This window comes from Erinaceus europaeus, chromosome 10, assembly GCF_950295315.1.
Source record: "Erinaceus europaeus chromosome 10, mEriEur2.1, whole genome shotgun sequence".
NCBI classification, from domain to species: domain Eukaryota; kingdom Metazoa; phylum Chordata; class Mammalia; order Eulipotyphla; family Erinaceidae; genus Erinaceus; species Erinaceus europaeus.
The window spans coordinates 2121601-2148318 of record NC_080171.1 but is presented as its reverse complement, the minus strand read 5'-3'; positions in this window follow the sequence as shown (position 1 = coordinate 2148318).

The window sequence follows — 26718 nt, the reverse complement described above, 5'->3', positions numbered from 1 at the left end:
TTTGCCTAACCGTCATGCTCTCTCTTCTGCTCCTTGCTGTTCTTGTCTCTCAACTTCTGTTCATGAGCGAAACTTTCCCATATTCATCCTTCTCTTTCTGACTTGTCTCATGTTACAGGATTCCTTCAGGCTTCATTCAAGATGGGGTGAAAAAGGTGAAGTCACCATTTTTCATAGCTGAGTAGTATTCCACTGTGTATCTAGACCACAACTTGCTCAGCCACTCATCTGTTGTTGGACACCCGGCTTGCTTCCAGGTTTGGGCTGTTACACATTGTGCTGCTGTGAACACAGGTGCACGCAGGTTTCTTTGGATGGTTGTGTGGTTCCTTAGGATCTATCCCCAGGAGAGGAACTGCAGGATCCTAGGGCAGGTCCACTTCTAGCCTCCTGAGACTTCTCCAGTCTGCTCTCCATAGGGGCTAGACCAAGGGAAATCAATTTCTACATAGCAACTTAAGAATTATGAATTGGGAAGAGTGCATGGTCCTGGGTTCAAGCCCCCCAGCCCCCGCCTGTAGGAGAGTGGGGGAAGCTTCATGAGCGGTGGAGCAGTGCTGCAGGTATTTCTTTATTCCTCTCTGTCTCTGTAGGAACGGGAATGGTGGAGTCCCCGACGTGTCACAGCACAGGGTGGGGTACCTGCAGTAGAGGCCGTATGGGCCCGTGGCACAGGCTGTCACCGGCTGGCCTGTGCACAGAGCTCTGCTGAGCCCTTGTTCCTTGCACACCCCTCTGTGTTTATACCTGGCAGTGCAGCTCCAGGAACCCTCCAGCTGGAGAAGGGACTGATTCCTTGCTGTCGGCAGTCTGAGGCGGTGAAGCAGCTCGGAGACCCTGTGACTGTTTGCGGGGTCACCAGGATGGGGACTATATGCACTGGCAGTCTTTATTATTATCATCACCATATTTACGTATTGGATAGAGACAGCCAGATACCAAGAGGGAGGTAGAGAGGGAGAGAGACAGAGGGACTCCTGCAGCCCTGCTTCGCCACTCATGAAGCTTTCCCCCTGCATGTGGGGACCAGGGGCTTGAACTCAGGTCCTTGGGCACTATACTGTGTGCACTTAACCAGCTGCACCATCACCTGGCCCCTCTATTGGCCACCTCTATGTAGGTGTTGCTACAGTAGAATATTCTTCTTGTTTATTTATGCCAACTTTGTGTGTGTGTGTGTGTGTGTGTGTGTGTGAAGGCCAGTGAATTTGATCTCTTAGATGTAACACGTTCACCCATCTAAAAATGCATTTAAGACTCTACTATTTTTTTTCCTGTTGACAGTGGCTGAGAGGGTAGAGGAAAAGCATTGGTAGTTCTCCAAATCACTTTCCTTTGTCCCTGGAGATGGCCAGCAGTTCCTCTCCCGGGACTCTGAGGACAGAGTGTAACAATGGGAGTGAGACAGAGTGTCCACGTGTCCTGAGCCTGGGCAGCAGGTCAGTGCGGGGTGGCTTCTGACCTGCTGCCCGGTCATTTCTTAGCCCTTGACCAGGGGTACCTTTCTCTCCTGGGGCCCAGGGACCACTGTACTGATTTTATTTGATTTGATTTGATTTGATTGCCTCCAGGGTTATGGCTGGGGCTTGGTGCCTGCGCTACAAATCCACTGCTTCTAGAGGCCATTTTCCCCCTTTTGTTGCCCTTGGTTTTCTTTGTTGTTGTTTTGTTTTATCATTGTTGTGGTCATTACTATCACTGTTGTTGCTGTCATCGTTGTTGGATAGGACAGAGAGACATGGAGAGAGGAGGGGAAGACAGATAAGGGGAGAGAAAGACAGACACCTGCAGACCTGCTTCACCGCCTGTGAAGCGACTCCCCTGCAGGTGGGGAGTCGGGGACTCGAACCGGGGTCCTTACGCCGGTCCCTGCACTTTGCACCACATGCGCCTAACCCGCTGCGCTACCGCCTGACTCCCTGTACTGATTTTCAAAGGAAGTGGCCAAGTGGCCATTGAGTTAGCTGCTGATGGCTCCTGCCCTCTCCCAAACACTAACCGTTTGCCTTTCTGCTCCTGTCCTGTCCCTCTTTAATTCCACTTCCAATTTGGAATCTTGTCTGCCTGGAAATTCCCAAAGGGACTTTGATGCTTTAGTAAATATTTGCAAGTTGCCCAAGGTTTGGGGTGATTGCAGAGTCGTAATTGTGAAATCACATTAAAACACACAAAAAAGGAGTGACGCAGAGCTTGGACTAACCGTGTGTCGCTGTGGAGGCAGCTGTGGTGTGGACACCCGGCTCCTGAGTGTGCGGGTGGGCGGCTCCCTCCCTCGGGACCCCTGACCTTGAGGTTCTCCCTCCAGACACTAGAGCAACTGCCTGGGAGGCTGGGAAGCCAAGTGTGCAGTGTAGGGTTTCTCAGCTGTTGACACACTGTTGACATCTGTCACAGTGGTGCTTTGCTGTGGGCAGCTGGGCCATGCAGCGTGAGATGTTCAGCTGTTCTGATCTCTACCCGCCGGATGCCAGTAGCCTAATGACAGTCCCGAGGAAGTCCATCAGGGCCCTGCCAATTGGAGGGCAAAGTAGCCCCTCTGAGAACCACTGACCTGCCACCTACCCGACCAAATGCATCCTGCTTCCAGCATCGGGGATCGCTTTTTTAACTTGGTTTTATTATTGGATAGAGACAGAGAGAAATTGAGAGGGGAGGGGTAGAGAGAGGGGGAGAGACAGAGAGACACCTGCAGCCCTGATTCACCACTTGAGAAGCTCCCCCCCCCTTGCAGGTGGGTGACCATGGGCTTGAACCCAGGTCCTTAAGCATGAGCACTTTGCCAGGTGCACCACCTCCTGGACCCACCAGGGATTTGTTTTTTAAACATTGGAGTATTTTTTTTCCCTTGCTGGGACCTCATGCTGGTGTTATTCCACTGCTCACAGGTCAACTGTGTGACTCTCTGAGGCATGCTGAGGGAGAGAGAGAGAGAGAGAGAGAGAGAGAGAGAGAGAGAGAGACGAGGCCGCCAGTGGGAACCCCACAGCCCTCTCCTCCTTCTGCAGTGGCGCCAGGGCCGGGGACTCTGTGCCCTAGAGCACGAGTTATCTTCTCAAACTTTGGAGACTTGTTATTCCTTCAGAATTTCACATGAAATTGCAAAGATATGTTCTCAAAAAGAGTAAGGCGTCTGGGGCTGATGGTGGCATACCGGTCAGGCTCACATATCACCAAGCACAAAGACCAGGGTCTGAGCGTCTGTCTTCCTCCCCTCTCTCAGTCTCTCTCTCCACTGAATAAAATGGAAAAAAAGGCTGCCAGGAGCAGTGGAAACCTAGTGCCAGCACCAAGTCCCAGAGATAATAGCCCTGGAGGCAGAGAGAGAGAGAGAGAGAGAGAGATGCACCGAGTCTGGAAGGGCAGGTGTGATCATCTTGTGTGTTGGATCTGACGGACAGGTAGCAGCTGGTCATCGGTTTGCTTTGGGAAGGTTGCTGAAGCTGCACTTTGGTTCGGGGACTGAGCGTCAGGATAGAGGAGAGAGGAGAGTCGCCTCCCGTGGGCAGGGCCGTGGGAGCTGCTGTATGTGTCTAAGAACTCTGTGGGAGCCGGGCAGTGGCGCTCCCAATTAAGCGCGTGTAGTACAGTGTAAGGACCAGAGCGAGGATACCAGTTAGAGCCCCTGGCTCCCCACCTGCAGGGGTGAGGGCTCATTTCACAAGCCATGACACAGATCTGCGGGTGTCTCTCTTTCTCCCTCTCCTCTCTCAAGTTCTCTCTGTCCTGTCCTATCAAAAAGAAAAGAAAGTCTTCTCAGCTCCTGTGCTTGGAGGAACTCGCAATGCAGGCCTGCACTGTGCGGTAACTGCCCCCAGGAGGCACTGTTCTCCGGTCTCTGTGGCCTCGTGTGTCTTCAGGGTGGCTTTCCAGTGGGAGTCAGCCCAGTGTCTGGAGGAATGATGGGGGTTAGAAACCACACAAAGTTGTCCTGTCTCTGGTCTGTTTGGCTTGAAGCAAGGAGAGGGCCGACGAGTCTGTGTCTCGCCCACTTGCTCAAAAGTTTCCAGAGGAAAAGGATGTGGCTGTTGTCAGCATCACCTGTCTGCTACCTTCACTGTACATTTTCCCACTGGTGTCAGAGCCTTGTAAAATACTTGGAAAACCTGCTATGGTTTTAACTTGCTAAGCAGAACCTTCACTTCCCATTTAAGGAATCCATATTGGTCCTGTGGACTCAGCACAATACTTCAGTGTTTTGTTCAGGGCCACGTGCTGGTGCACCTAGTTGAGTGCACACATTGCAGTGTGCAAGGACCCAGGTTCAAGCCCCCAGTCCTTGCCTACAGGGGAAAGCTTCACAAATGGTGACACAATGCTGCAAGTGTTTCTCTGCCTCTCTGTCTCTCCCTCTCAATTTCTGGCTGTTTCTATCCAATAAATAAATAAAGATAATAAGAAAATAAAGTAAAATATATTGTTTATGTGGTCCAGGAGGTGACGCAGTGGATATAGCACTGACTCTCAAGCATGAGGTCCTGAGTTCAGTCCCTGGCAGCACATGTACCAGAGTGATGTCTGGTTCTTCCTCTCTTCCTATCTTTTCCATGAATAAATAAAATTCTATAAAAATATATATTGTTTAATAAAATACACAGGATTTGAAAGATAGCCATAGTACTTAAGCATTGTAAAATATTAGAAAATTGTTATAGATAATAAAGACTGGGCCTTTAAAAAAACTGTTACTGATTTAATAATGATTAACAAGATTGTAAGATCACCAGGTTCAATTCCATACAGTTCCCACCGCCAGAGTCCTATGTCCCATCCCCTCCATTGGAAGCTTCCCTGTTCTTTATCCCTCTGGGAATATGGACCAGAATTCTTTATGGGGAGCAGAAGGTGGGAGTTCTGGCTTCTGTCGTTGCTTCTCCACTGGACATGGGTGTTGGCAGGTGGCTCCACACCCCCAGCCTCTGTCTGTCTGTTCCTAGTGGGGCAGGGGTCTGGGGAGGGGAGGCTCCAGGACACATGGTGAGGGCGTCTGCCAGGGAGTCGGGTTGGTGTCATGGCAGCACCTGCAGCTTGGTGGCTGACAGGTGGAGAGATAGAAAGTAGTTTCATCAGTCTCACCCTAATGACTTGACTGCCTCTCAAGACACTGTCTCCAAATAAGAGCAGATTCTGAAGCACTGGGGATCAGAACTTCAGCAAGTCTTTAAAATACACATATGTTTGTTATTTTTTGGTGAGAGAGATTCGGTGACTGCTCAGCTGTGGCTGATGGTGGTACTGGAGATTGAACCTGGGACCTCAGAGTCTCAGGCATGAAACTTTTTCTTAGCCATTATGCTGTCTCCCCAGCCCTCAGTATCTCATGTTTGGAGAGACAGTCCCACCCATTGTAGGATCCTGCATGTTTCCAGCTGTCACTTGTATCTCACTGTGATGCCTGTCTGCACACACCTCAGTCTCTGTGGCGGTGAAGTGTGTCCCAAGGGGATGGCCCAGGGGCCCACAGGGTGGCTGGGTGCCACTTGTTGCTGGTATCTGCAGCCCCTGGCCCTCCTAATACTCAGGACCTTGGCTGTCCCACAACCTTCTGTCTGTGGCCAAAGCCTTCCGTCTGAAGAGCTACATGTCCCATGTAGGTGGAATGGTGGAAACTTAGGTCACCTAAAACAGAGGCGAACCGCTGTTGCTCGACAGCACTTGAGCTCAGAATGGGCATTCAGCCGTCACTAGTGCTACTGGGCTGGGGTTGTTCTGCGGCTTGTGCAAGTGATTCACAGCGTTTTTCAGAGGCCGACCACTGTTTGAGTTTGCAGAATTACTTCAGAAGTGACGTGAAGGCATTATCACACTGGGCTGAGAATAAGCAGGACAAATGTGATTTTCTCCATGTGATTTCAGAGGAGAAAGAACCCCAGTGACTGATGCAGGCTCATCCAGGCCTGTGCCACATGAGTCTTTTCAACACTCCCACCCAGCAGACCTGCCTTGTTGCCTTCCCTTCACTTCCCCTCTGGGCCCCCACAATATGGTTCAGTTGTTCCCAAGTCCCAGAGGACTCACTGATCCCCTGCTCAGCTCTTCTTACCCTTTACAAGAGGCCAAAAAGGGGTGTAGGATGGGGAAGGGTAGCTGAGGAGAGGACAAGTTTGGTCTGAGTGTCAGACTACTCTTATAGCATGAGCAAAGCACAGATTTAGGATAGAACAGAGCCGTGTTCGGAACTAAGGATTTAGTTCTGAGAAACACGACTTAGAAGAGCAGGGCCTCTGGGTGTGCGCGACGGCAGAGCACGACTTGATCTTGTGGCAGGAGCCACCGAAAGCCCATAGTTTATCAAAACCCAACATGATAGCAAGATGAGGGGCTTCTCCATGGGGACCCATGGCTGCCTGCCTTATTGGGACAGTCCTGAAGGCCACTCCATCTCTACTCCTTGGGCGTTTGTAGTCACTTCAGTTCTTCTTGTAATGAGACCCAGCAAAAGCATCTTAGCCAACTTCAGCCGAAAGCTTTAGGACCCGTGGAGGCCAATTTGGAGTTGGAATGTGGAGGCTATTTCTGGACATTGTGACATCCTGTTCAACTTTCCTGGGAGCCTGGAAAGAGAGTGGTGACTCAGTTTGTGAGATTATTTTTAGGGAGAGCTGAGATTCAGTCTGGAGCTGCTTAGAACTACTTCTGCCCGCCAGGGCAGAGTGCTATTGGTGACATGAAGGCTGGGCAGGAATCCTGTCTTTGTCAAGTGATTTTGTTATCGATTGCCTACTTCACAGTGTGAAAGTTATGTATTTGAAAAGAAAATGGAGAGGGCCAGGCTGTGATGCACCTGGTTAAGTGCACCTATTACTAAGTGCAAGGACCCCCATCCAAAGATCTGGGTTCAAGCCCCAACTCCCTACCTTCAGGGGGACACTTCACAAGTGGGGAGGCAGATCTGCAGGTGTCTATTATTCTCTCTCCCCTGTCTTTCCCTCCTCTGTCAATTTCTCTCTGTCCTAGCCAATAAAATGGACAAAAATGGCTGCCAGGAGCAGTGGATTCGTAGTGCTGGCACCCAGCCCCAGCAATAACCCTGGAGGAAAAAGAAACACACACAGAGAGAGAGAGAGAGAGAGAGAGAGAGAGAGAGGGAATGGAATCAATGTAATGGTTCCACTGAGTCAGAGGAGCATATTTCACTATATTTACAGTCGAGAAGAGACTTTATGACCAAAGAACTAATATTATAAGGACCCTTTCCCATTTATTTTATTTAAGATGTACTTCACAGTAACACAAATGTGGCATGTGTTCTAACTCTCTGTTAGTAACATAGTGTTATCATCACTGTTCAGATGAGTGTGGAATTGTTAACCCAAGGAAGTTAAAAACTTGCTTAGGGACAGGTACCTACATTCATATTTAAATTCAGGTATGGCTACAAAGTTCTCAGTGACTCTGGGGGGGGGGGGGGCGGATATTCTCTGTTTCAGTTACTGTGGAAAAAAATAAAAGTCAGCTTAAACTCCCCGGGCAGACAACCTCACCATGTGTCCTGGAGCCTCCCCTCCCCAGAGCCCCGCCCCACTAGGGACAGACAGACAGACACAGGCTGGGGGTGTGGAGCCACCTGCCAACACCCATGTCCAGCGGAGCAGCAGTTACAGAAGCCGGACCTCCCACCTTCTGCTCCCATAAAGAATTGTGGTCCAGGGGTCAACTAGGAAACCAGAGGAGATCACTTGGGGCCACAACAATGCAGGACTGGAATGACTTTGAGAGCCCGCCGAATCACTGGTGAGTGCAAACACGTATGAACTGTGGGCAGAGAGGAGCCTAAGGAGAGACTCCTGGGGATAAAGCCCATTTCTGCTCCCGAGCAGCAGGTAACAGTCTGGCAGTTTACCGGTTGAGGCACCACCTCCAATCTGTTTTACCAACAAAAAGATGGCTGAAAGGAGGAGAGGACTCCTAAGACTCACCAAAGGCAACTGTGAGTCTCCATGGCTACTGCCCTCAGAGGCTGGAGCAGCAAGGGAGGCCCTGTGCTGACACCAGGGGCCAGAGATTGACCAGGAAACTCGAGAGAAGATCTATACCCCAGTGCCCTAGCAATGGGGCTGTATAGTGGGCACCTTTCCACATTGTTCTCCTGATGAGAACATGGTGAATAATTGCCTCAGAACCCACATACTATAAACAGAACTTGTTTAGAAACTCACAGGGCCCATCAGTGCTGCCTGGCTTGGCAGAGAAGCAGAATTGAGCCTGAAGCTTTGGATCCTTGGGCTGTGAGAGTCTCTTTGCATAACCACTGGAATATCTCTGCCACACCCTGCTTTATCTCTTGGTCTGGAGTGAGTGATTAAGCTAAGAAGCCTTATACTTATAGTTTAAAAGCCCTCAAGATGCCATAGCCTACAGGGAAGAAAAAGAACAAAAGAGGCTTTTAAGCCACTGTGCTCCAACTCAGGGATTGAAACAGCTGTTAATTTCCACTACTTTGAACTCTTCAGTTACCTTACTTAGACACAAGTCAATTCAGGCAAGAGTGAAAAGTAATTTGAAAAGTACTGAGAGAGGGACCTCATAACATACTATATAAAATGGTTACATCAACAAGAAGAAATATTGGAGAAATGAACCAGGACAAGAGTCTAGCTAAAAGCCCTCCAAAGGTTGAAGCAAAGAAGAATGATGTCAACATCCAAATGCTATTTAAGGAAATAGTCACAGGAGTGAGTAAAGGGTTTGAAAGAATTGTCATCAGAAATGCAGAAGCAACAAATGAGATTCTGGAAGAAAACACTAGTTATAACAAGGTTATTAGAGAGCTGAAAGTTGAAATAGCTGAGCTGAGAACACAACTAGCTGAACAAGCTAACACAGTAAAAAATAGAACACAATAAAAAATAGATGAACTCCAGAAAACAGTAGAGGGGAGAGAGAATAGAATAAATGAGGCTGAAGACAGAATTAGCAAGATCAAGGATGAATTAGAGAAAACTAAAGAAGTAAGAGATCTCAAAAATAGAGTAAGAGATACTGAAAACAACAACAAATGGGATGACTTCAAAAGAAATAATGTACACATTGTTGGCTTACTAGAGGAAGAAAGAGAGGGAGGGGAAGAAAGCATTCTTCAGGCCATAATAGCTGAGAACTTCTCTAGTCTAGACAACATAAAAGACATAAAGGTTCAAGAAGCCCAGAGGGTACCAAACAGAATTAACCCAGACTTAAAGACACCAAGACACATCATATTTAGAATGAAAAGGAATAAGGATAAAGAAAGGATCCTGAAGGTTGCATGAGAAAACCAGAGTCACCTACAGAGGAAAACCCAGAAGATTAGCAGCAGACTTCTCCACACAAACGCTACAGGCCAGAAGAGAATGGCAAGATATCTGTTGAGTGCTCAATGAGCAAGGCTTTCAACCAAGACTACTGTATCCTGCTAGACTGTCATTCAGACTAGATGGAAGCATCAAAACCTTCTCAGACAAGCAACAGTTGAAGGAATCAACCATCACCAAGCCTGCCCTGAAAGAAGTTCTGAAAGGTCTCCTATAAACAGTCAGACCACCATCAATAGGCCATCTACCAGAACACCCTAAAAATCTACAAGAATGGTGTTAAAATATCTTCAATCTATGATATCAATAAATGTCAATGGCCTGAATTCACCTATTAAAAGGCAGGGAATAGGAAGATGGATCAGCAAACACAACCCAGGGAGTCAGGTGGTAGCGCAGCGGGTTAAGCGCACATGGTGTGAAGCGCAAGGACCAGTTTAGGGATCCCGGTTCAAGCCCCCAGCTCCCCACCTGCAGGGGAGTCTCTTCACAGGTGGTGAAGCAGGTCTACAGGTGTCTATCTTTCTCTCCTTCTCTGTCTCCCCTCCTCTCTTGAATTCTCTCTCTGTCCTGTCCAATGACAGCAACAACAATGGCAATAATAATAACCACCGCAATGATAAAATAACAAGGGCAAAAAAAGGGGAAAAAGTGGTCTCCAGGAGCAGTGGATTTGTGGTGCAGGCACCAAGCCCCAGCAATAACCCTGGAGGCAAAGAAAGATAAAAGAAAAAAAAGAAAACACCACCCAACCATATGCTGTCTACAGGAAACCCACCTAACTCAACAAGACAAACACAGACTCAACGTGAAAGGATGGAAAACTATCATACAAGCCAATGGCCCACAAAAAGGGGGCAGGAACAGTTGTTCTCATATCTGACATGATAGACTTTAAAATAAATAAAATTTAAAAAGATAGGAATAGATACTACTTAATGCTCAGTGAATCAGTCAATCAAGAGGACTTAACAATTATTAACAACTATGCACCCAATGAAAAGCCATCTGAATACATCAAACATCTACTGAAAGAGCTATAGCAATATATTAACAGCAACACAGTCATAGTAGGGGACTTAAACACCCCACTCTCTCAACTTGACAGATCATCCAGGCAGAACATCAATAAAGACACGAGGGAGCTCACAACAATAAAGCAACAAGGGCAACCAAAAGGAAAATAAATTTAAAAATTAACAAAAAAAAAATGAAATGAGGGAGCTAAATGAAGAGACAGATAAACTAGAACTATTGGACATTTTCAGAAACCATCCCAAGAATCTTCTCAGACCACAGTGGAATTAAACTAACACTTAACAATAAACAAAGATGAGTAATAGTCCCAAAACGTGGAATCTCAGCAGTACACTACTTAGCAACTACTGGGTCAAAGAGGAAATCAAGGAAGAAACCAAAATGTTTTGAGAGTTCAATGAAAATGAAGACACAAGCTATCAAAATATTTGGGACACAGCTAAGGCAGTACTGAGAGGGATGTTCATAGCTATACAAGCACACATTAGGAAACAAGGAAAAGCACAAATAAACAGCCTGGTTGCACATCTTAAAGACCTAGAAGAAGAAGAACAAAGGACCCCTAAAGCAACCAGAAGGACAGAAATCACTAAAGTTAGGGCAGAAATCAATAACATTGAAAATAAGAAAACCATACAAAAGATCAACCTGCTGGTTTTGTCTGTTTTTTTTTTTTTTTTCATTTTTGGCCCCTGGAGCCTACACTGCACCAATATTCATACAGTTTCCTCTGGGTGCCATGCACGGCACTCCCACGTGATTCCAGGAGTTTGAGCCCAGATCCTCATGCATGGCAAACACACTCTGCCAGGTGAGCTCCTGGCTTTGTTCCGTTGAGTCTTCTTGGGAGAGGGGGCTGGGTGGTGGTGAACCAGATTAAGGGCATGTATCGCCATGTGCAAGGACCCGGGTTCAAGCCCCCAGTTCCCACCTGCAAGGGGAAAGCTTCACAAGTGGTCAAGCAGATGTCTCTCTGTCTCTCTCTTTCTCTTTCCATCTCCCATTCCTCTCAATTTCTCCCTGTTCTGTCAAATAAAATAAAATTTCAATTTATAAAGAGAGAGAGTTTGTGGGTGTGGCCAAGCTCTAGAGCTCTCAGATTTTTTTAATTTAAGCCAGAAAGAGTGATATTGAATCACTTTTGCCTCGCCTGTGAAGTGCTAGTGACTTTTCAAGCAGGGATCAGAAACCTGCACCATTTCAGAGCTCTGCAGCTAGACAGCCCATCCGGTGCCCCTGGCTGTGCTCGCCAAGGCACCGGTAAGGTGTCTGTGTGCTGCAGGGGAGAGGTGCAGAGAACTCGAGCAGTGTAGCATCAACATGCCTGAGCAGGACCCGCTGGCCTGACCCTCAGCCCTCACTCTGCCTCATTGCTCAAGCGGACATAGTGGGAAGAAGGGATGGAAATAGTGGCTTGGAACTCTTAACCCCTGTTTCTGTTGGGTATGTGCTCCTTGGGAGTTGAAATAAGAAATGAGATTAGCAGAAACCTAATGGAAGGCAACAGCCACCAGTATACTCTTGGAGCTTGGGAGCCTGTGGTCCAAAGAAAATAAAGACTCATCTCCTAGCAGCTTCTCTGGCCACCCCTTTAAGCCCTACCTTTTCCCAGGCAGCTCTGGAGAAAGACAGCTCCCCCAGCCCTGCCCTCTGGGTGGGCTGGGCATTCATGCTGCCAGAACTACTTGGGTCAGTTCCCTGAGGGGCTCAAGGACTCAGCCAAGTCCTTGGCCTGAGTTAGGCAGACTTTTCCCGACCTGAATGTTTCTGTCTCTGTCACCTCATCAGTAGAGAAGTGTATCACAAGGCCCCATGGTTTCTTTCATGACATGGAAGGTGACAGCCAAGAAACCAGACAGTCTGCCTGGCATGCCAGAAACAGCACCATCTACATAGCTTGGCGGCATCTGAAGACTCCGTGTACACTCTGCTGGTCTTCAGTTCATTAAGCTGTACTATCAGTCTGGACCTGAAAGGCTCTGGATCCCAGTTTTCCTCCCAATTGCATCTGTCTGCCGAGTGGCAGCCTCTCTCATGCTAAAACCAGACAAGCTGGTTGTTCCCTCAGTTTTCAACAGCCATTAGTATTTGTGTTCTAGTAATGGAATGAAACACTCACCACTGAACTTCCTTTCTTTTGTCTTTGAGGTTAATTTGTCAGTTTTCTTCCAGCCTTCCTTTACTTTCCAGATGTATTTTCTGAGTTAGGTGGCAAATCATGTGGAAGGGCAAACAGGACCGACGGACTTCACCTGGACAGATTCCACCCAAGTCATGATCGGTGGCCTTTTCTCCACTACATTTCCTGCAGGCTGGGGAGACAGCTCAGTGGTGTCTGGGGACCTGCGGGCGGGAGAGTGCAGGCTTGGTCCAGTGCTGCCATGGCCAGAACTGAGGGCTATTCTGGTTCAAATACATATTTTTCAGGGCAGTAAATTATTATTGCAATAATAGTTTTCATTCTAAAAAATAGAAAGTCTATAAAAAAGTGAAAAGAGGGCCTAGAATTTGGTCCCCTGACAGACCGGGCATTTGCTGTGCACAGGTGCTGGGTTTGAATCATGGCATCACATGGGAGAGCTCTGTGCTGTGGTGTCTCTCTCTCTCTCTTTAATTTTATTATATTTACTTATTAGATAGAGACAGCCATAAACTGAGAGGGAAGCGAGTGAGAGAGAGACAGAGACAGAGAGACAGAAACCCACAGCCCTGCTTCATCACTCATGAAGCTTTCCCCCTGCAGGTGGGAAGCGGGCTTGAACCTGGGTCCTTGTGCATTGTAGCATGTGAGCTCAGCAGGGTGCACTACCACCTGGCCCCTCTCTCTTCTATCTGTCTCTTACTCCTTCCCCCCTTTCTCTCCTGCCTCCAGGTTATTGTTTGCGCTCAGTGCCTGCACTATGAATCCACTGCTCCTGTGGCCATTTTTTGGAATTTTTGGATAGGACAGCGAGAACTGGAGAGAGGAAGGGAAGACAGAGAGGGGGAGAGAAAGAGAGACACCTGCAGACCTGCTTCAGCACCTGTGAAGCAACGCCCCTGCAGGTGGGGAACCGGGGCTTGAACTGGGATCCTTGCGCCTGTCCTTGGGCTTTGCGACATGTGCGTTTAACCTGTGCACTACTACCGAGATAGCCTGAGGGTGCTTCTTCCCGAGCTAGTGCTCTCTGGGCTGGAGAGAACTCAACTGGAGCCGATCTAGGCTGCTGCTTGGGAGAGGGATCAGGAACTCGTGCTGCACTAACTTCGCAGGAGATACACTCTGGAACCCTCGGAGCCAGAAAGCAATTTCCAAGTGTCTTTAATCAGAAGAGCAGCTGTTTTTATACTCTCCAAGTAGGGTGGAAACAGGATGTGACATAGAGAGGGTGGAGCGAAAAGTGACTGGTGGAAGATCAGGGTGTGACAAGGAGAGGATCAGGGTGTGACAAGGAGAGGGGGTGGAGCAGGTGAGAATTCTACCACTAAACCACCAATGCCCTGGAGGTAGTGTGGTGCTTTATGTAACTGTAAAAGTGATTTATGTAAATAGACCAAAGCTTTGAATGGGATTAAATCTATCCCTATATAGGCATATGGTTAAGCAGAAGCCAGGGGGAGCTGGCATACTATCCAACACACTACCCTCCTTCCTCTTTCAAAGAGTGAAAGATTGAACTGAGGACTGGGGGCCTTCTCAGAGGTATTGGCATACTTGAGGCCTGAAGCTCATTCTTCTGCTCTGGTTCAGGCATCTTCATATATTTTCAAGTGAAAAAAAAAAACCACCTAGCATGGGGCTGATACCCAGCAAGTATGTCAGCATTTCATTTGATTAATTTTTTTATTTACCAGAGCACTGCTCAGCTCTGGCTTATGGTGGTAAGGGGGATTGAACTTGGGAACTTGTAGCGTCAGGCATGAGTCTCTTTGCATAACCATTATGCTATCTACCCCTGCCCCATATTTCAGCATTTTAAAGGGGGAAAAAGAACACTTTTACAAAACTGAAGGAATTGGGAGGTTTTCATTGCATAGATTTTTCATACTTGTAATCATACTTCATTAAGTTTTACTTCCAGCTTTTTCTTTTTTTTCTTTTTTTATATTTATTTTATTTACTTATTCCCTTTTGTTGCCCTTGTTGTTTTATTGTTGTAGTTACTATTGTTGTTGTCGTTGTTGGATAGGACAGAGAGAAATGGAGAGAGGGAGGAGAAGACAGAGAGGAAGAGAGAAAGATAGACACCTGCAGACCTGCTTCACCACCTGTGAAGCGACTCCCCTGCAGGTGGGGAGCCGGGGTTCGATCTGGGATTCTTATGCCTGTCCTTGTGCTTTGCGCCACCTGCGCTTAGCCCACTGTGCTACAGCCCGACTCCCCAGCTTTTTCATTTAATGTTTTCATGAACATTTCTTGCTGCTATTGTAAGTTCTTCATAAATACAATTTTAATTAGTTACATAATTGTTAGTTGTGAGGACATTTGGCTGTGAGTGACAGAAAACCCAAGAGCCAGTGAACTTAAGGCTTTTTTTGTTTGTTTGTTTTATGGCTTATCTAAGGAGTGGTAGGATTGGAAGCCTGCACTGCGTTGATGGCCGCCACCTCTGACCCCAGAAGCACAAACTACTGTTCACGGGGGAGCCATCAACACCCAGTCCGGTGGGTTCCATTCTCAGGGAGCCAGTTGACCAAGCAAGATAAGGAAGAGCTTCTGGTCATTTGAGCTTATATGCCTCTTGGGTTGGGGAATCACCTGCTTCAGGAAGCAGAGTCTGAACAGACGCTTGGTCTATGGTGGATGAGGTGACTTACGTATTATCTGATGCAGTTACTGGGGCAACACTCACACCCAGGTATCTCCATGACTGAAAATTGGGGCGTGTTCACAGAAATGTGCTCTGAGCGCCCTGACTTACTCGTTCCATGGGAGCTGTGCTCCGGCGTTTCCTCAGCCCGGATGTCGCTGGGGAGAGTGGCTGCCCGATGTGAGGATTCATCTCTAGCTCCTGAGCCACAGCTTTGAGCTGAGCATTATCTGGACCCTAAGCCAGTCCCATCCTAAATCACACGCATTTTGTCTCACGACCTCTTTTATTTTTATTTTTTTTATTTTATTTTTATTTTTTTTTTATTAAAGAAAGGATTAATTAACAAAACCATAGGGTAGGAGGGGTACAACTCCACACAATTCCCACCGCCCAATCTCCATATCCCACCCCCTCCCCCGATAGCTTTCCCATTCTCTATCCCTCTGGGAGCATGGACCCAGGGTCATTGTGGGATGCAGAAGGTAGAAGGTCTGGCTTCTGTAATTGCTTCCTCGCTGAACATGGGCGTTGACTGGTCGGTCCATACTCCCAGTCTGCCTCTCTCTTTCCCTAGTAGGATGGGTCTCTGGGGAAGCTGAGCTCCAGGACACATTGGTGGTGTCTTCAATCCAGGGAAGTCTGGCCTGCATCCTGATGACACCTGGAACCTAAAATTTTTATTGGTGATTTAATAATGATTACCAAGATTGTAAGATAACAGGGGCACAATTCCTTATAGTTCCCACCCCCAGAGCTCCATGTCCCATCCCCTCCATTGAAAGCCTCCCTGTTCTTTATCCCTCTGGGAGTGTGGACCCAAATTCCTTGTGGGGAGCAGACTGTGATTGCTTCTCTGCTGAACATGGGCATTGGCTCTATGAGTTTCCCTGTTGCCATGGATATCGTCACACCTATTTTTAGAAAGGGCTAAATTTTTTTATAAAGGAAAACCTTAATGAGGACTTGGGCAAGGCTAGAAAGTGTGAGAGGAGTTGGGAAGCAGGCAACCCTCCCTGGGTCTACGTGCCTGCAACAGAGGTGGTGACCAAGGGGAAGGTTTTGAGGCCTAACCCAGGGTCACCTCCTTTAGCAGAAAATAAAGGTGAGAGAAGAAAGGAGTCTGGGATGCTCTGAGGGTTTGAGTGTGCACAGTAATGACAGGGAGGTGATGTGGGAGGGGGAGGCCAGCCCTCGTCGCCGGTGCTGCCATGGAGATATCTGTTTGATAGACACGTGGAGCCACCGAGGGCTCCTTGGTCTGTGTCAGAAGAGCAGTCTGCTCCGGGACTTAAAGATGCAGGCCATCGCCACGTGTGGCTGTTTCAAGTTAGGAGATCGGCCGAGGTCAAGCAGTCAGGGGAAGGAAAGAAAATGATGTCTGTGGGGAGCAAGGTGTCTGGAGATGGAATTCTGTGTGCTGAGGAAGATGGTACAGAACTAGGAGTCAAACCAAGAGAAGGTAGCCAGTGGATTCGGAGAGAAGTAAGAGGAGAGGGGACATGGACGTTAAGAAAGTACTTCTTTTTTTTTTTAAAAAAGATTTTATTAATGAGAAAGATAGGAGGAGGAGAGAGGCGGGGAGTGCCCATGTCACCATGTGCGAGAACTCGGGTTCAAGCTCCTGCTCCCCACCTGCAGGGGGAAAGCTTCGAAAACAGTGAAGCACTGCTGCAGCTCTCTCTCTCCCTCCTGCTCTCTCTCTCTCTCTCATTGTCTCTTGTCTTCTTGCTTTATCTCTATCTCTATAAGTAAATAAATAAAGTGAGAGTAAGGAACTGGAAACAGCAGAGTAATGATATAAGGACTTTTATGGAAGAGGCAAAGAGGAAGTGCTCTAGATGAAGGGAAGTGTCAGTGTGGAACAGGAGAAAATGATTCATGATGAAGGGGCTGGGAGAAGGGTGTCTTAGAAATATCCTAAGGAACCAGCACAGCCATCCAGAAAGACCTGTGTGCACCTGTGTTCTTGGCAGCACAATCTGTAATAGCCAAAACCTGGAAGCAACCCAGGTGTCCCAACAACAGGTGAGTGGCTGAGCAAGTTGTGGTCTAGATACACAATGGAATACGACTCAGCTATTAAAAACGGTGACTTCACCGTTTAAGCCCATCTTGGATGGAGCTGGAAGAAAACATGGTAAGTGAAATAAGTCAGAAACAGAAGGATGAATGTGGGATGGTCTCACTCTCAGGCAGGAGTTGAAAAACTAGATCAGAAGAGAAAACGCACAGCAGAACTTGGACTGGAGTTGGCGTATCGCACCAAAGTCAAAGACTCTGGGGTGGGTGGGGAGAGAGTACAGGTCCAAAAGTGATGACAGAGGCCCTATTGGGGGTTGTATTGCTATGTGGAAAACCGAGAAATGTTATGCATGTGCACATTACTGTATTTACTGTGGAATGTAAAACATTGACCCCCCAGTACATAAAAAGAAGAAATGTGAGCACGTTTGCACAGTGCTGAAGGTGCTCCAGAAACTGAGGAAGCCTAGTGAGGCAGGAGAGAGAAGAAGCAATTGACGCAAAGCTGTTTTCCTTTTCCTCCCTAGGACCTAGTTGGCTTTTTGCACTTGTGCAGCTTGCTATTCCTGGGGGCTCTGTTTTCTTTTTCCATTTTCCAAATTGAGGGTGAGAGGGAGAGAGAGGAGGAGGGGCACCACAGCACTGCTCCTCTGCTTGTGAAGCTTCCCTCCTGCGTGGTTCCCTAGTGGAGCTCTTCCCATCCCCACCCCAGTCTCCAAAGACCATTTGGATTTTGGGAGTGAAGGTGTCACCGAGAGCACAAGTGGAGCGTTACCTTTATTTGAAGAGTGGTGAGCCTCTGGGATGGGTGAGTAGTTTGGAGCCAGTGATGTTTGCATGAGGGTGTGCCCTTTGGACTTCTGTTTGCTCAGTTCCCTGGAGCCTCCCCTCCCCAGAGCCCTGCCCCACTAGGGACAGACAGACACAGGCTGGGGGTGTGGATCCACCTGCCCACACCCATGTCCAGCAGAGAAGCAATGACAGAAGCCAGAGCTCCCACCTTCTGCTCCCCATAGAGAATCTGGGTCCCTGCTCCCAGCAGGAGGGAAGTGTTAGGGGAAGATGACCAGAGGGCTCTGAACTCCAACTCCACTATGACCTGGAAAGAGAAGGAAAAAGGAAGGATGTTTGGGTGTGGCAATAGGTGTCAGGGTGACTAGAAAAGTAGAGAAGGCAGGACCATAGGAAACCTGAGTAAATCTATGCAAATGGAGACAGATAGTTGTACAAAAAAATGGTCAGCCATATCTGTGATCTTGGGAGAACCACTGCCGTTTCCAGTGGAGGGAATGGGGACTCAGAGCTCTGGTGGTGGGAACGGTGCAGAATCATACCCTGGCTGTCTTATAACTTTGTAAATCAGTATTAAGTCACTAGTGAAACAAAAAAAGAAAAATAAATAAATGGGAAGGTAATTACCAAGTAGGAGAGAAAGGAAGAGGAGCTGGAACAGTGGCGTGACAGAAGGCGCGGTGGAGTGCTTCAGAGAGCCGGGGTGAGTTGGCCAGGAAATGCAGTCTGGTGTGGGGACATCGCCGCCACCTCTCCGCCCCTGGACTCATGGCCATAAGTCGGAAGCAAGACCAGACAGCATGGTCAAGGGAGCTCTGTGTGAGAGGGTTCCAGTGATCCTGGGATCTAAACGTTGACTAAAATGCAGACTTAGAAAGGGAAGGACCAGTGAAGATGGGGGCTTGCAGCAGTGTATCAACTGCTGTGCCTTACTCTGCACAACACACCCTCACCAGCTCCAGCCCAGGTCCTGCTCAGTGTTTGCTCTGCTGATCTTGTTTTTATGAGCTTATTTTTAAAACAAATACCTAATTTATGGTGAAAATGGCTATTAAAGGGGGCTGGGTGGTGGCGCACCTGGCTGAGTGCACATGTTGCAATGCACAAGGACCCGGGTTCAAGCCCCCGCCCGGCCCCACTGCGGGGCAGAGGGAGCTTCAAGGCAGTGGAGCAGCGCTGCAGCTGTTGCTCTCGCCCCTTTCTTCTTTGTTTCTTTAGTCTGTATTTATTTGTTGGATAGAGACAGTCAGAAATGGAGAGGGAGGGGGGAGAGGGAGACAGAGAGACACCTGCAGCCCTGCTTCACCACTCACAAAGCTTTCCCCCTGCAGGTGGGGACCAGGGGCTCGAACCCAGGTCCTTGTGCACCGTCACATGCCCTCAACCAGCTGCACCACTTCCTTCCCCCTTTCTACTCTCCCCTTCTATCTCAGTTTCTCTCTGACTATCCAACAAGAAAATAAAGTTAAAGCACCGTTTCACAGGGAGGTGGCTCTGTGCCACACTTTACCAGGCTCGAGGCCCTGGGTTCAGCCCTGGTGCCTCATGGGAGCATCAGGGCACTCCGAGGACGAGGAGAGGGCACTCTGGCCTTTCCGCCTGCCTCCTCCTCTTTGTTTCCCTGTAAAACACAGAAGGCGCTTTGGCCAGGAAGGCTCCTCAGTGGTGTCATGCAGATGAGGAGCCTGGGTTTGTCCATAAGCTTTTGTTTGAAATGCCCTAAGTAATCCTTGTCTGCTGATGTTTCTGGGCTTTGTTTACTTCCTCCAGGGTTCTCACTGGGGCTCGGTGCCCGCACTGCAAATCCACTGCTCTTGGCAGACACTTTTTCCATTTGACTGGACAGGACAGAGTGACATTGAGAGAGGAGGGGGAGTCAGAGGGGGAGAGAGAGACACCTGCAGACCTGCTTCACCGCTTGTGAAGTGTTGCCTTTGCAGGTGAGGGTTTGAACCCGGATCTTTGTGGGAGTCCTTGTGCTTCATTCCGCTACTTCGTGTGCTTATCGGGTGCACCACCATGCAGCCCTGCTGACATCTTTGTTGCCACCGCCCTTCTGAAGTAGATGTCAGCGTATCCGGGAGAAGCGAGGTGTGTCGGGGAGGGAGCTAGGTGGGGGCCGCCTGTGCACTGGGGCTCACGCTGACCGTGCCGCTGTCGCCCAGTGGCCCCAGGAGAGCACGGGTGGGCGGGGAGGTGTCTGCTCAGAGCAGCAGGAAGACAGTTGGACGTCTAGAGCCACAGCCTGGCCAGTTCCGGAAAAGAAAACTGCTAAGGCTTGAGGGCATGGGTCCGAGAGGACATCCATCTGGAGGGGCCAGGCGGTGACACACCTGGTTAGGCACTCACATTACAGTGAGCAAGGACCCGGGTTCAAGCCCCTGGTCCCCACCAGCAGGGAGAAGCTTCATGAGTGGTGAAGCAGGGCTGCAGGTGTCTCTCTCTCCCTCTCAATCTCCCCCTCTCCTCTAAATTTCTGGCTCTGTCTAATAAATAAGTAAAATCAAAATAAATAAATGGCATTCATCTGAGCTAGGAGGTGGGAAGCAGGCAGTGTTCCGGACAGCACTGCTGTGGAGGGGCCCCCATGAGATGCAGGTTCTCTCCCTCAGTTGTCTAGTCTGGACGTGAGGACCAGGGTCACCTGTGGGGCCTGGCAGGCAGCAGAGGTAAGCAGTGAAGGGAAGAGCTGAATGCACTCCTGAGCTCTGACACCTGTCCAGGTAGCACCTGGGGTTGAGGGTGACGGCGGGTCCAGCTGCAGAGTCCATCGGGGAAGGGCAGGGTGGAGGCAAGAACGAGAGACAGCTGCCTTCTTGCCCCGCACGGACGGAAGCCCTGGGTGCCAGGGTCCCTTTATTTTCTCCCTGGCAGAGCCCGAGCCCTGCCGTGCATGGCTGCCATGGAGCAGGACGAGGCAGCCGCAGGGTCTCCTCAGGCAGCACTGACTCCAGTCTCACCAGCTCAGGGCACGTGAGGGGTTTGTGGTCTCCTCAGGCGGCACCGACTCCAGTGTCATCAGCACAGGGCACGGTGAGGGGTTTGTGGTCTCCTCAAGCGGCACCGACTCCAGTGTCATCAGCCCAGGGCACGGTGAGGGGTTTGTGGTCTCCTCAGGCAGCACCGACTCCAGTGTCATCAGCTCAGGGCACGGTGAGGGGTTTGTGGTCTCCTCAGGTGGCACCAGCACAGGGCACGGTGAGGGGTTTGTGGTCTCCTCAGGCGGCACTGACTCCAGTGTCATCAGCACAGGGCACGGTGAGGGGTTTGTGGTCTCCTCAGGTGGCACCAGCACAGGGCACGGTGAGGGGTTTGTGGTCTCCTCAGGCAGCACCGACTCCAGTGTCATCAGCCCAGGGCACGGTGAGGGGTTTGTGGTCTCCTCAAGCGGCACCGACTCCAGTGTCATCAGCCCAGGGCACGGTGAGGGGTTTGTGGTCTCCTCAGGCGGCACTGACTCCAGTGTCATCAGCTCAGGGCACGGTGAGGGGTTTGTGGTCTCCTCAGGCGGCACTGACTCCAGTGTCATCAGCACAGGGCACGGTGAGGGGTTTGTGGTCTCCTCAGGTGGCACCAGCACAGGGCACGGTGAGGGGTTTGTGGTCTCCTCAAGCGGCACCGACTCCAGTGTCATCAGCCCAGGGCACGGTGAGGGGTTGTGGTCTCCTCAGGCAGCACCGACTCCAGTGTCATCAGCTCAGGGCACGGTGAGGGGTTTGTGGTCTCCTCAGGCGGCACTGACTCCAGTGTCATCAGCACAGGGCACGGTGAGGGGTTTGTGGTCTCCTCAGGTGGCACCAGCACAGGGCACGGTGAGGGGTTTGTGGTCTCCTCAGGCAGCACCGACTCCAGTGTCATCAGCCCAGGGCACGGTGAGGGGTTTGTGGTCTCCTCAGGCGGCACCGACTCCAGTGTCATCAGCACAGGGCACGGTGAGGGGTTTGTGGTCTCTTCAGGTGGCACCAGCACAGGGCACGGTGAGGGGTTTGTGGTCTCCTCAGGCAGCACCGACTCCAGTGTCATCAGCCCAGGGCACGGTGAGGGGTTTGTGGTCTCCTCAGGCGGCACTGACTCCAGTGTCATCAGCACAGGGCACGGTGAGGGGTTTGTGGTCTCCTCAGGTGGCACCAGCACAGGGCACGGTGAGGGGTTTGTGGTCTCCTCAGGCAGCACCGACTCCAGTGTCATCAGCCCAGGGCACGGTGAGGGGTTTGTGGTCTCCTCAGGTGGCACCGACTCCAGTGTCACCAGCACAGGGCACGGTGAGGGGTTTGTGGTCTCCTCAGGCAGCACCGACTCCAGTGTCATCAGCCCAGGGCACGGTGAGGGGTTTGTGGTCTCCTCAGGTGGCACCAGCACAGGGCACGGTGAGGGGTTTGTGGTCTCCTCAGGTGGCACCAGCACAGGGCACGGTGAGGGGTTTGTGGTCTCCTCAGGCAGCACCGACTCCAGTGTCATCAGCCCAGGGCACGGTGAGGGGTTTGTGGTCTCCTCAGGCGGCACTGACTCCAGTGTCATCAGCACAGGGCACGGTGAGGGGTTTGTGGTCTCCTCAGGTGGCACCGACTCCAGTGTCATCAGCACAGGGCACGGTGAGGGGTTTGTGGTCTCCTCAGGTGGCACCAGCACAGGGCACGGTGAGGGGTTTGTGGTCTCCTCAGGTGGCACCGACTCCAGTGTCACCAGCACAGGGCACGGTGAGGGGTTTGTGGTCTCCTCAGGCAGCACCGACTCCAGTGTCATCAGCCCAGGGCACGGTGAGGGGTTTGTGGTCTCCTCAGGCAGCACCGACTCCAGTGTCATCAGCCCAGGGCACGGTGAGGGGTTTGTGGTCTCCTCAGGTGGCACCAGCACAGGGCACGGTGAGGGGTTTGTGGTCTCCTCAGGCAGCACCGACTCCAGTGTCATCAGCCCAGGGCACGGTGAGGGGTTTGTGGTCTCCTCAGGCGGCACCGACTCCAGTGTCATCAGCACAGGGCACGGTGAGGGGTTTGTGGTCTCCTCAGGCGACACCGACTCCAGTGTCATCAGCCCAGGGCACGGTGAGGGGGTTGTGGTCTCCTCAGGCAGCACCGACTCCAGTGTCATCAGCCCAGGGCACGGTGAGGGGTTTGTGGTCTCCTCAGGCGGCACTGACTCCAGTGTCATCAGCACAGGGCACGGTGAGGGGTTTGTGGTCTCCTCAGGTGGCACCAGCACAGGGCACGGTGAGGGGTTTGTGGTCTCCTCAGGCAGCACCGACTCCAGTGTCATCAGCCCAGGGCACGGTGAGGGGTTTGTGGTCTCCTCAGGCGGCACCGACTCCAGTGTCATCAGCACAGGGCACGGTGAGGGGTTTGTGGTCTCCTCAGGCGGCACCGACTCCAGTGTCATCAGCACAGGGCACGGTGAGGGGTTTGTGGTCTCCTCAGGCGGCACCGACTCCAGTGTCATCAGCCCAGGGCACGGTGAGGGGGTTGTGGTCTCCTCAGGCAGCACCGACTCCAGTGTCATCAGCCCAGGGCACGGTGAGGGGTTTGTGGTCTCCTCAGGTGGCACCAGCACAGGGCACGGTGAGGGGTTTGTGGTCTCCTCAGGCAGCATGACCAAATCCAGGGCTTTCCCAACCGGCACCCAGCAGCCTTGACTCTCCGTCTTTAAGGAAACGCCGCCGCTCCACAGTCTCTCTTGCAGCAGCACCGGATGAGAGAGACGAAGTGCTCGGGAAGCAAAGAGGGAGGCTGGAGCCTAGCGGCCTCAGCCTTGCAAACTGAAGTGAGGTCTGCACAGACTGAGCAGGCCAGATCACATCTGTGATGGTTGAAGGATTCTTGGAGAACGGTTGCAGGTCTGCACAGTTTAACAGGACTGCCTGTCATAACTACACATTTTCTAGAACAGATCAGCGAAGGCCAAGTTAGAAACCGGCCCTCGCTGTAAATCAAATACCAGGCCGTCAGGGCCTCCATCTTTCTATACGTTTCCCCCAGGAAGCGAAAGCAAACCCGCCTGTGAGTGCCGAGGCTCCATTCGTCCGAAGCTAGGAGAGAAGACAGCATTGAAAAGATGCCCAACTCAGCGCCAGGCGGTGGCGCACCCGGTTAACCGCACACATCACAGGCCACAAAGACCCGGGTTCAAGCCCCTGGGCCCCACCTGCAGGGGGAAGCTTCACGAGTAGTGACACAGGGCTGCAGGTGTCTCTCTGTCTCACCTTCTCTGTCTCTCCTTCCTCTCAGTTGCTCTCTGTCTCTACCCAACAGAAAACAAAGCCGCCCTTCCCTCAGTGTGCCTTAGCAAACTAGGGCTCACTTCCTTCAGAAGCAAGTGGGTGTGTCAGTGGCAGCCTCTGGCCCTGTTTCCCTCCTGAGGAGGACATACTTGCCGAAGCTCTCAAGGCCATCCCACCCACCACCCCGCCGCCATTTTCTGCCCCTTTTGAAGGGGGCAGAGGGGGTAAGGATGAGGACTGGTATAAGCAGGGTTTGCTATGGACTTTGACCTCGGAGTCCCAGAGAAGTGGTCCGGAAATCAGCGCCAGGACAGCGGGTCGTTGTCTGGACTTTAGGATCAAGACCCCACCCAGGCCCCACCGGCAGGGGGAAGCTTCACAAGAGGTAAACAGGGTTTCAGGTGTCTCTCTGTCTCCTTCCCTCTGTATCTCTCCCTCTTCTCTCTCAATTTCTGGTGTTTTCTATCAATAAATAAAGATAATAAAAATAAATAATTCATTAAAATTATCTATTAAAATCACTATTAGTAAAAAACACACAGTTATAGAATTCCAGAAGTGGATCTTATGGTAGTAATTGCAGACATGGAGAGATTGAATGTAAGGAGAAAGAGACTACAGAATGTACAATTCCGCCTGAAGACTTGTGCTTGAGGAACGAGGGCTGTTAGGGAGGTTGGAGGGAAGTTATGGCAGTCAGAGAGCGTGGTGAGTAAGGGCAGAAGGTTTGCTTTGGTTAATCTTTTTAAAAATGTTTTACTCGATAAAACATTTGAGAAATTGAGAGAGAAGGGAGAGACAGACCCCTGCAGCCCTGCTTCACCACTCATGAAGCTTACCCCCTGCAGGTGGGGACCATGGTCTTGAACCCGGGTCCTTGTGCACTGTGACATGTGCATCCAACCAAGTGAGCCCCTGTCCAGCGCTCCCTAACGATTCTTTTTAATCAGAGCTCAGCTCAGTTCTGGTTTATGATAGTGCCAGATATTGAATCAGGGACCTTGGCTCTTCCAAAATGAAAGTCTTTTGCATAACCATCAAGCTACCTTTCCTGCCTGAGAGAATGACCACTAAGAAGAGAATGGCGGGCTAAGCGCACGGGGCGCAAAGCACGGGGACCGGCATAAGGATCCCGGTTCGAGCCCCCAGCTCCCCACCTGCAGGGGAGTCGCTTCACGGGCGGTGAAGCAGGTCTGCAGGTGTCTGTCTTTCTCTCCCTCTCTCTCTCTCTGTCTTCCCCTCCTCTCTCCATGTCTCTGTCCTGTCTAACAACAAAGCAACGTCAACAATGGCAATAATAACCGCAACGAGGCTGCAACAACTAGGGCAACAAAAAGGGGGAAAAATGGCCTCCAGGAGCGGTGGATTCATGGCGCAGGCACCGAGCCCAGCAATCACCCTGGAGGAAAAAAAAAAAGTAAAATTAAAAAAAAAAAGAAGAGAATGATGCTTGGTACTGTCTGCTGCTGACGGACGGTAACACGGTTCCTGGAAAGCATCCATCCAGCTTATCAACTACAGGGTACTGTTGGCCCTAACAGAGCAGGGAAATGGCTCAGTGTCAGACTGAGAGCAGCTGGGGGTGTGAAGCCAAATGTCTCTCTCTCACAGTTGCTGTGACTATGGACAACAAGAGAGAGAACTGAGACTCTATCTTGAGGGGACATAGACTTCTGATGCATTTTTTAAAGAAGAGGAAGTCTAAGTTGTGAGGTGGGAGAGTCAGTCGGAGCTCGAGGAGGAGGGAAGTCCAGCTGAGGGCACGGGGTCTCTGATGGTGGGTTCAGTACAGTGGCTTTTTGGTTTTTGTGGACAGTGGGAAAGAAAATTGTGTTCCGGGGCTGGGTGGTGGCACACCTGACTGAGCACACATGCGGCCAGGAACAGGAATCGGGGTTTGTGCCCCTGGTCCTCACTTTCAGGGGGGAAGTTTCAGGAATGGCGAAGCAGGGCTGTAGCTGTCTCTCTGTCTCTCTCCATGTCCCTCTTAATGTCTGTCTCTCCCCAATAAATAAATAAATACAAAAAACAGAAAAATCATTGACTTACTTATTGGGCTAAATATGGACTTATCCCTCTATTGAAGTTAGAGAGTTGATGGTGACATGTACAGATTCCGGGACAGTGTTGAGAGCCGGTCTGAGGTGGGAGACTACACATTTGGTTTTTCATTTATTTTAATTTTATTAGTGACTTAATATTAATCCACAACATCACAAAATAACGAGACAAACTTCACACTGTCCCCACCACCAGAGTTCTGTGCCCCCATTCTCTCCAGTGGAAACTGCAGTAGTTCTCCCAAGGGCACAGATATGGGCTGACTGTTCTTTCTTATTTTTTTAATTAATTTTTTTATTTAAGAAAGGATAGATCAACAAAACCATAGGGTCAGAGGGGTACAACTCCACGCAATTCCCACCGCCCAATCTCCATATCCCACCCCCTCCCCTGATAGCTTCCCATTCTCTATTTGTTATTTCTATGTAACTCTCTGTATTTGTATAGATTTGCCCATTTCTTCTCTGGCCCGTCTTCTCTTCCTTTCCAAGTTGCACCTATACTTATTACC